The following is an 8,301-nucleotide window of genomic DNA, read 5'->3' on the forward strand; positions in this document are numbered from 1 at the left end:
AAATATTTTGTAGGTAGTTTAAAATCATGTTTTTGACCACTTTTAGAAATCAGGTTCCTTGCCTGGATTATTTTATTATCAACAGATTCTGAAATCCAAATGTCACAACTTTTGAGTTTGGAGTTTGATGGTATATTTTTTTTTGCAAAACTATGTTGCTCCAGCTCACTATGACCCAAAGGGTTAATAGGGGGTAACTTGTTGATATAAATTGACGATATTTCTTATACGAATTTATATGTACTTCACAGTTTTTTTTTGAAAAAAAATAAATAATAATTCTAGTTTGCTCTTGTGTTGACGGGCCACATATAAAAAACTTACAGAATAAAAAATATTCAATATTTGAGGTCAAACATCACTTTAAAAATAACTTTTTTACGACTCGTTGGAGGAACATTAATCAAAGTTACTCCATCGCACACTAAAGAAGAAGAAGAAGAAAAAAATTCACCATAATTTGTAATTATAAATCATACTAAATTTAGAACAAGAGTGAGGGTTATATGATTATTTTTTTTAAATTTTCCAAAGAAAACTTAACAAAATGCATACAAACATATTCAGTCATAAAATGAAGCTGTAAAAGTGATTCGTTAAATACCAAGGACATAGTAATACAGGGTGAGAAAAAAGAGAGAAAGAATGTGAGAATGGATTCATATTCAAAAGATCTTCTGCTTCATCTACATGACAATGGAATCCACCTAAGAATTTGCACTTTTGTCTAATCAGTAGGACACAATATTAAATATGGGTAGACTTATATAGAAAGATAAGGAGAAGAAGATTTGAGCCATATACACTAGACCAGGGATTCTCAACCTTTTTTCAGTGGTGCGCCACCTTTTATTTCCTACGGCCCTACGGGTTGAAGAAAAAGTAATTACGTATTTTTCGCTTTATTTCAATCCTTTATAAGAAGTGTTACAATCATCTGATTTAAGCCTGTAAGCAAAGTATGCCCCGTTCTGCTTGATAACTTTCGGCCAACGAGAATCCAACTTCATAATCCCTTTCATGTAGAATCCCTTGTCCCTATTGCAAAAAAATTCAGACAATCACTGTCCTCTATAGATTAAAATTTGTTAGCCTAAGCGCATTAGCCTTAAACAGGAACAGGTGGTCGTCACTTGGTGCCATGTCCTAACTGTAGGGTGAACGCATAAGAACTTCCCATGCGAGCTCCTAAAGTTTCCGGCGCTTCTTCAAAGATCTGTGCGGACTGGCATTGCCATGATGAACACGATTCCTCTCCTTTTCGAGTTTCTTTTTGTATCCAGGAGTCTGGAAAAGACTCAAAACTGTTTTAAGATTGATGTTCAGCTCTTGGGCGATGCTACGACTACAAATATGACAGTCTATCACGATATCTTCGTGATTTTAAAGATATTTTCGACGACACCCCTGCAAGTGCGTGGCGCAACATTTACCTCCACTACACCAGAACGAAATCTCTCAACTAATGTTGTGCAAAACGAACCAAAAGAGTATTGGCCCTGTATGTGAACATTGCAAATTTTCTTTCAGGGAGTAAAAATTTTAAATATGGCGAATTTCGTCCTTTGAGACCTCCATACATGACGCACGACAGTCTAAACACAATAATGTACAAAAAGCGTTTGTTGTATACACTCCCACCTTTACAACATCTTATGTTATGATCTGGTGTGAGCAATAAAGTACAAGATATATTTGGGAATTTACTTTTTTGTATTTAACTTACTTTATACTACTATTTCAATCCAACAACACAAATATTATTTTCTTAACTGTTACAATTCAACTATCTGATAATAGGGGGTTTGCACTTCTAAACATATATAAATACTCTGCAATTAGTAACGATAAAATTAATTCGTGCCCAGTATAAATAAAACAGAAACTCTGAAACCTAAAATATATTTTATTTTTCACATATATTATTTAGGTCATATAACCCAATATTTTGTTTGTCTCCCTGAATTCATATAAAAACGTTTTGTGGCCTCTAGTTCCCTTCTGCAGAAAAAAAACAGATCTTCTCTTCATACGTATTTCCGTATATACCTCTAAGAGAAAGAGTGCTGGTAATAATCCTATACTTGAACCAGTTTAGAGATAGATCCATCGAACCACTCCTCAGACTCAATAATAACTGTTTAGCAATGATATTTATGCTCTCTCTACAGCAATCTTTATATCTTGTGTTGTGCTACGAGCAAACTCCTAAATTTTTAGCCGAGTTTTATAAAATAAATAAAAAACACACAAAAAACTCGACTCGTAGGTATAAAAACCGAGTGTAACTCGGAACTTGTCATCCACAACTGTTCAGAAATAACTTAATTTTTTGCAAAAAAATTTCAAAAATTAAATTTTAAATATAAAATTGATACCGAACCGATAAAAAAAAAACCCAGTATTGGGTAAAGTAAAAAATAACAAGTTGAAGTTGCTTGAAAAAAAAAAAAAACACTTTAAGTTTCTGTTCTTGTATATACTGTAATTAAATTAGAAAATGAAGGCTTTGTCATATAGGTCATTGGTTAGGCTAAAAAGACTTTAAAAAATCATTTTCTCTGAATAGGTATGGATTTGCCAAATTTTTCTACAAAAAACTTAATTTAGTTTTTTGAAATTTTTATCCTAAAATTTCTTATTTTGGAATTAGAGACGGGTTTTTCAATTTTGTTCCAAAAAAAGTAATTTTTTTGGTAATAGCTATGGATTTTTCAAGTTAAATATCAAAAAATTTAATTTTTTGAGAATAACTATAGATTTTTCAATTTTTAATTAAAAAAAAAAAAAATCTTGAGAATAACTGTTGATTTTGCATTTTTTTTTCTCCAAATAATTTAATAATTTTTGAGAATGGTTATAGATTTTTGAAATTTTTTGGAAAAAAATGTAATATTAATATTTAATTTTTTTTAATATTTTTTTCACAAAAACCCCTCCCCCAATATAAACCTATAATCCTAATTTGTTTTCCTATACGAAATATCGTTAATTTCTAAGAATAAGTTGTTCCTGTTCACCTATATGGTGCATCGCAAATTGCACCTAAAGTAGCCAAAATTCAATGAAGAAAATAATAATGAGAAATTGAAGGATTTGAGTTGAAAAAGGCCATTTGTGGACTAATATAAGTCGCTAATATCAAATAAAGGTTCTAAATTATAGCTAAATGTTTGTGTATCTTAAATTATCGCACAAATTGGAATACAAAGCCTATTATTGGTTCTAATATTACTTTTTGTGCGGGTAACAAGGATTTTCTCATTTTTGCTTAAGATTATTTACATATTGACGTAAATCATTTGCTATTCACACCATATTAGACAATATATGTCTATAACTGTTTGAATATATATTTAAAGGCTATATCAGAATAATATTTTTCGTCAAATAGGGCCTGTCAACACAAAAGCAAGCTAGAATGAATTTTCCTATAATAGACTGTTGATAACATTTGTACTCATGGATAAATTAGCGTCCATTTCTATCAACAAACTATTCTTATTAACTCATTAGTTGTGCTGAAAATTGTACTTAAAGTAGCCTAAATTGATTACCAAATTAAAAGGATGAAAAATTGATAGATTTTATTTGAAAGACCATATAGGAGCAAATATAAGCCTCTTAAAACAAATAAAAGTTCTAAACTATAGCCAAAATTCTAAAATAAATGAACTCATATCACAAATTTAAAAATAACTCAAATAATTGACTCCAATATGTCTATGAAATATTCTGTTTTGTACATATATAACACAAAACAGCAATAAATTGGTATTTTGTAGTTTTAGTGAAATTGTTCAAGATTGTTTTTATTTTGTATTATAACATATACTAAATTTTTCTATATAGGCCAAATTAACAAGAGGTCATTAAATATCTTGTCGTAGCTAAGAGGATCAATTTGCATACACACCCTCAACTAAAATATGACAATAAGCATTATGTTAAGTAAACTAAATTATAATCAACTAAAACTGTAGAATTGTGCTCCCATACTCAATCCTTGTGTCTAACTATAATGTAGTTTTAATTGTGTTTATCAGACATGTTACGATTACGAGGTGTAATATAAATATAAATTAAAACCTAGTTTAATTTTAAACTTTCAGGGATCAATAAATATATTAGCTATTCATCACCCACTTACTATTATCATATTTATATTTGACATTGACTTCGAAAATAATTAGGACGCATTGAAGAGAGTAAAACCCCAGAGGTCTGACATTGGAGCATCAGTAAACCGTGGATTTAAACGGAGATCCAAAAACAGAATAGATATGACTATCTGCACTAAGTGGGCTGAAGGGGATTGAGGCCCCAAAAATGAAGGAGTTTTTGTCGTTATCAGTATCAAAGTATCCCAATATTGGAAAAATAGGTTATTTGTAAAAATTAAGGCCCCCTCAAAATAAAACCCTGCGGACGAACTTGACTGATGATCCCATTTACTTCATATGCACAAAAGTGGTTCAGATATCACATCCTCACGAGTCTGCACACACAAATCAGCCATGGAAAATAAATAAATAATAGCTCAAATGATTATTTTAGCTAATTTCTCAGCCTTCTAGAACTCAAAACTCCAATTGTTAAACATTTTAAAATATACTATATATTAAGCTATAAGGTATATTTATGATGAAATTATAACGTCAATACATACACTCTAAAAGTAAGGTATGATAATTAGCGAATTTTAATTGTAAGTTAAAATTTTATTAACAATCCTAACTAATCAAAGCCCCCCACTTACTTCTACTATCTTCACAAAATAAGACCCCCCTCTTGGATTAAAAAAAGTTGTATTTAAGTTTCGATCAGTTAAAAGTATTATAATAGCTCCAGCAATTATAGGCAAACAAAGTAAAATTAAAACATAAGTAATTAATGCCGATCAAGGATCTATAGGCATCTGCCCCACTAAAAGACCCAAACACCGCAAATTCGTGAAGGTCCATATGAAATTCACAGCCCCCAACAATGAGGATACTCTTGCTAAATGTAGAGAAAAAATAGCAAAATCCACCGAAGCCCAGAATGAAATACTCCTGAGGACAGAGGAGGATAAACAGTTCAACCTGTTCCCGCACCACTTTCTACCAAAGCCCTTATGAATAACAAATTTAGGTCAAATCACCTTTTTGTGCTGGGTCATCGAAAATTCAGAGCAATTCTTCTTCCTTTGTCCGTCTGTATGATACTTAATTAATAGAGTTGAGGAAACGGTTCTGCAACAATGGGACTTCAAAATCACAACGGGAATTTGCCAAAAAGCAACGACGTCCCTTTACTAAAATATATATTCAAAATAGAGGCATTGATTGACAAAATACTGACAACTATATATGCTACGATAACAAATAATAAGTCAATACCTTAAGGGATTAAGGTGATTATCCAGTAATCCATATCAACAATGGAGAGTTATGATGGAACACCACGTACCTGAATAGTTAACTAACACATTTTCACAGTTTTTATAAACAAATATATATTTTTAATAAGTGAATCAAGCAGATTTTTTAAGGATTGAATTTCATGCATGTATTTGTACTCTAGTAAATTTGATTTCCTTAGAACCTGTTTAATTTATGTTTATTTATAACTAGAGGTAGTAACCGGCATTATCCGAGGCAATAAGGTATCGAATGACACACAAACTTTACATTTATACTATAGAAGCTAATACCCCAAGAAATCCTTAGTCTTACATTTCGTTTTCAAGAGCACACTCACACGTAGCTACTCAAAACTGAGATGTTCCCTCCTCAAGTATGAAAAATAACAAGGGTGAAACAAATGAATTTGATGTGATGAGCCAGGGAGTACTTTAGTCTTTATCTACACATGCTCGTTCCTAAACTTTACCCAATGTCGCATTCATTACATTTTCATAAAATGGGAGAATTACTAAAGTTACTTATCCGTAAGTATCCCAAAACCCAGGATTTCAACAACATTTATTTTTATTCATTACCTGTTGTTTATTTCCTTTTACGTGCACATAAACATAGAGAAAACTCTCTTGATGATTAAAAGAGGCTTTAATGTATATCTACAGAAATTTCTTGGGTGAAGATAATAAAATAACTTATTCTATTAATATATATATATATTACTTCTTCTTTTTAAATCTTGGGGTTTAGATACCCTCGTCTTGGGTTTGTTGAAAAGTTCACTGCCAAAGACATTTGATGAAGATTTATTAAAAATGTTTCCATTTTATTTAGTAAATATATGAACTATAAGTCCCCAAGCCAGTGTTTCCTTCATGTATGATGTAGAAAATAGTGAGGATACATGCTACAAAAAATCAATTTTGTTTTTAAACTCTCATAATTTTCACAATTTAAAAGATAATTCAGCGCCAGACAAATAATTCCAAAGTATTTTTGATGTAGTGTAATAATTAACAGCCTTTTATTGGTATTTTTAAAGCTAACCAAAAGTAGGTTACTTAATGCATCTGGAGGAGACATGGAACACATGTACAGAGTAGAAGTAAACATGGTACAGGATAGACATGTTACAACAGGAGGAAATGTGTAAAAACTGCCATAAAATTATATTCAAGCATTTATTTCACTTTTATTACAGTTTGTCAGTATTAAGTAAATATTTCTAATTACATATATAAGATAAACAAAGGAAACATTTACAGAAATGTAGCATAGTTAATAATAAAATTTAAAAAAATATTTTTTGTCTATTTACTGTCATGGATAATTAAAATATGACATAAAATCGCACAAAAAACAAAACATAAATTAATATATATATTGTACGAGTATATTTAGTCAAAATGGGGTGTAACAAGTCTGAGTCGTTAGTATTGAAATAAGAATAAATGATGTGAACTGAATATTGAAATTAATAATATATTACAAGCAAATTAATTAAGTGAAAAACATGCTAGACTATGACAATTAATCAAATAAAATTAAAATATCATGATGTATAATAGAAATATGTCTCAACAAACACTCATCTAAAATTTTTGTGTTAAAATTTCAAAGTCGAAATTATAGTTATAGAAAATTTCGACTTGTATGTTAATTTTGATAAACAAAGAAAGACATTCAATTGTATAACAACTTTTTGTTATATTACATTTTAAAGTGTAACATGTCTCCTCCGTAACACGTATGCTCACTTTCCCCTAATTAATGACCCCTAGTTAAACGTTCGGTATTTTCGGTTTCTTTCTACTTTTTCACATACTGACAGTACTTAGATTATAAAATTATTATATGTATTCCTTTTTAATTATGACGCATATAAATGCAACTTTTTATATGTTATAATATATTTATCATTAGTCACAATTCACTCATTATATAAATATTGCATAATACATCATTGGGTGCACATATTCAATGATTGATAAATATTTATATTTCAACTCTTTGATCATCGAAAACATTTATCTTATATAAACATATAAGGATTACAGTTGTATTTATTGCCAATATCACCAACAAATCCTTCATATGCCAATTAAATACGTTCTTCATTTATGAAGAACTCTGTGGATAGACGACTCACCATTAAAATTATGTATCATTATACAAAAATGTCTCGTAAAATATTGTTTTTTTTTATGAATATACAAACTTGAGTACAATTAGACGTACGTTAAATAAATGTTGTTAATTAATATAATTATAATTCCATCGTACAGTTATATACTTATTGACTCGTATTAGGAATTATAAAAGTAATAATTGAACAAAATATGGTATGCTATTTATTAGAGGATAAGAGCTATTATTAGAGTTGTATGAAATATGACTTGTTGGTATGTAAAAATAAGAGAAACCGAAAAATGATTTGGTAACCATGACAATATGAAGCTTTCCTCTCATGTCGTTTTATTTAATAACCTGTACGTAAGGAAATAAACAGAAATACGTGTCCCAGAGGCGCCTACAGGATGATATATATTATTTTGGGAGGGGCAACTTGGTTTTTGGAATTTTTTTCAAAAAAAAATTCCAAAAATTAAATTTTAAATATTCCTCTTTTTGTAAAAAATATAAAAATACATAGAAAATTTAATTTTTTGGAAAAAAAATTCAAAAATTAAATTTTTTGGAAAAATAATACAAAATTTTTAATTTTAAATATTATATTTTTCGAAAAAAAATTTCAAAAATCTACAGAAAAATAAAATTTTGTGAATATAAATTACAAAAATGAAATTTTCCAATATTATATCTTTTGAAAAGAATTCAAAAATCCACAACTGTTAACAAAAACATTATATTTCTTGGAAAAAAATTTCAAAAATCAAAT

The 8,301-nt window shown here is 29.3% G+C and overlaps 1 long non-coding RNA gene across 1 annotated transcript; it reads right to left on the reverse strand.

Annotated features, from left to right (window-relative positions):
• Positions 1-627: 627 nt before the first annotated feature.
• LOC121121873 (uncharacterized) lies at positions 628-5,532 on the reverse strand. The gene is made up of 4 exons (XR_005865607.2): positions 5,382-5,532; positions 5,144-5,296; positions 932-1,287; positions 628-864 (listed from the first exon to the last, which is right to left on the reverse strand). It is a non-coding gene; the product is annotated as an uncharacterized lncRNA (long non-coding RNA).
• Between the last annotated feature and the right edge of the window lie 2,769 nt (positions 5,533-8,301).

Source organism: Lepeophtheirus salmonis, chromosome 7 (genome assembly GCF_016086655.4).
Source record: "Lepeophtheirus salmonis chromosome 7, UVic_Lsal_1.4, whole genome shotgun sequence".
NCBI classification, from domain to species: Eukaryota; Metazoa; Arthropoda; class Copepoda; order Siphonostomatoida; family Caligidae; genus Lepeophtheirus; species Lepeophtheirus salmonis.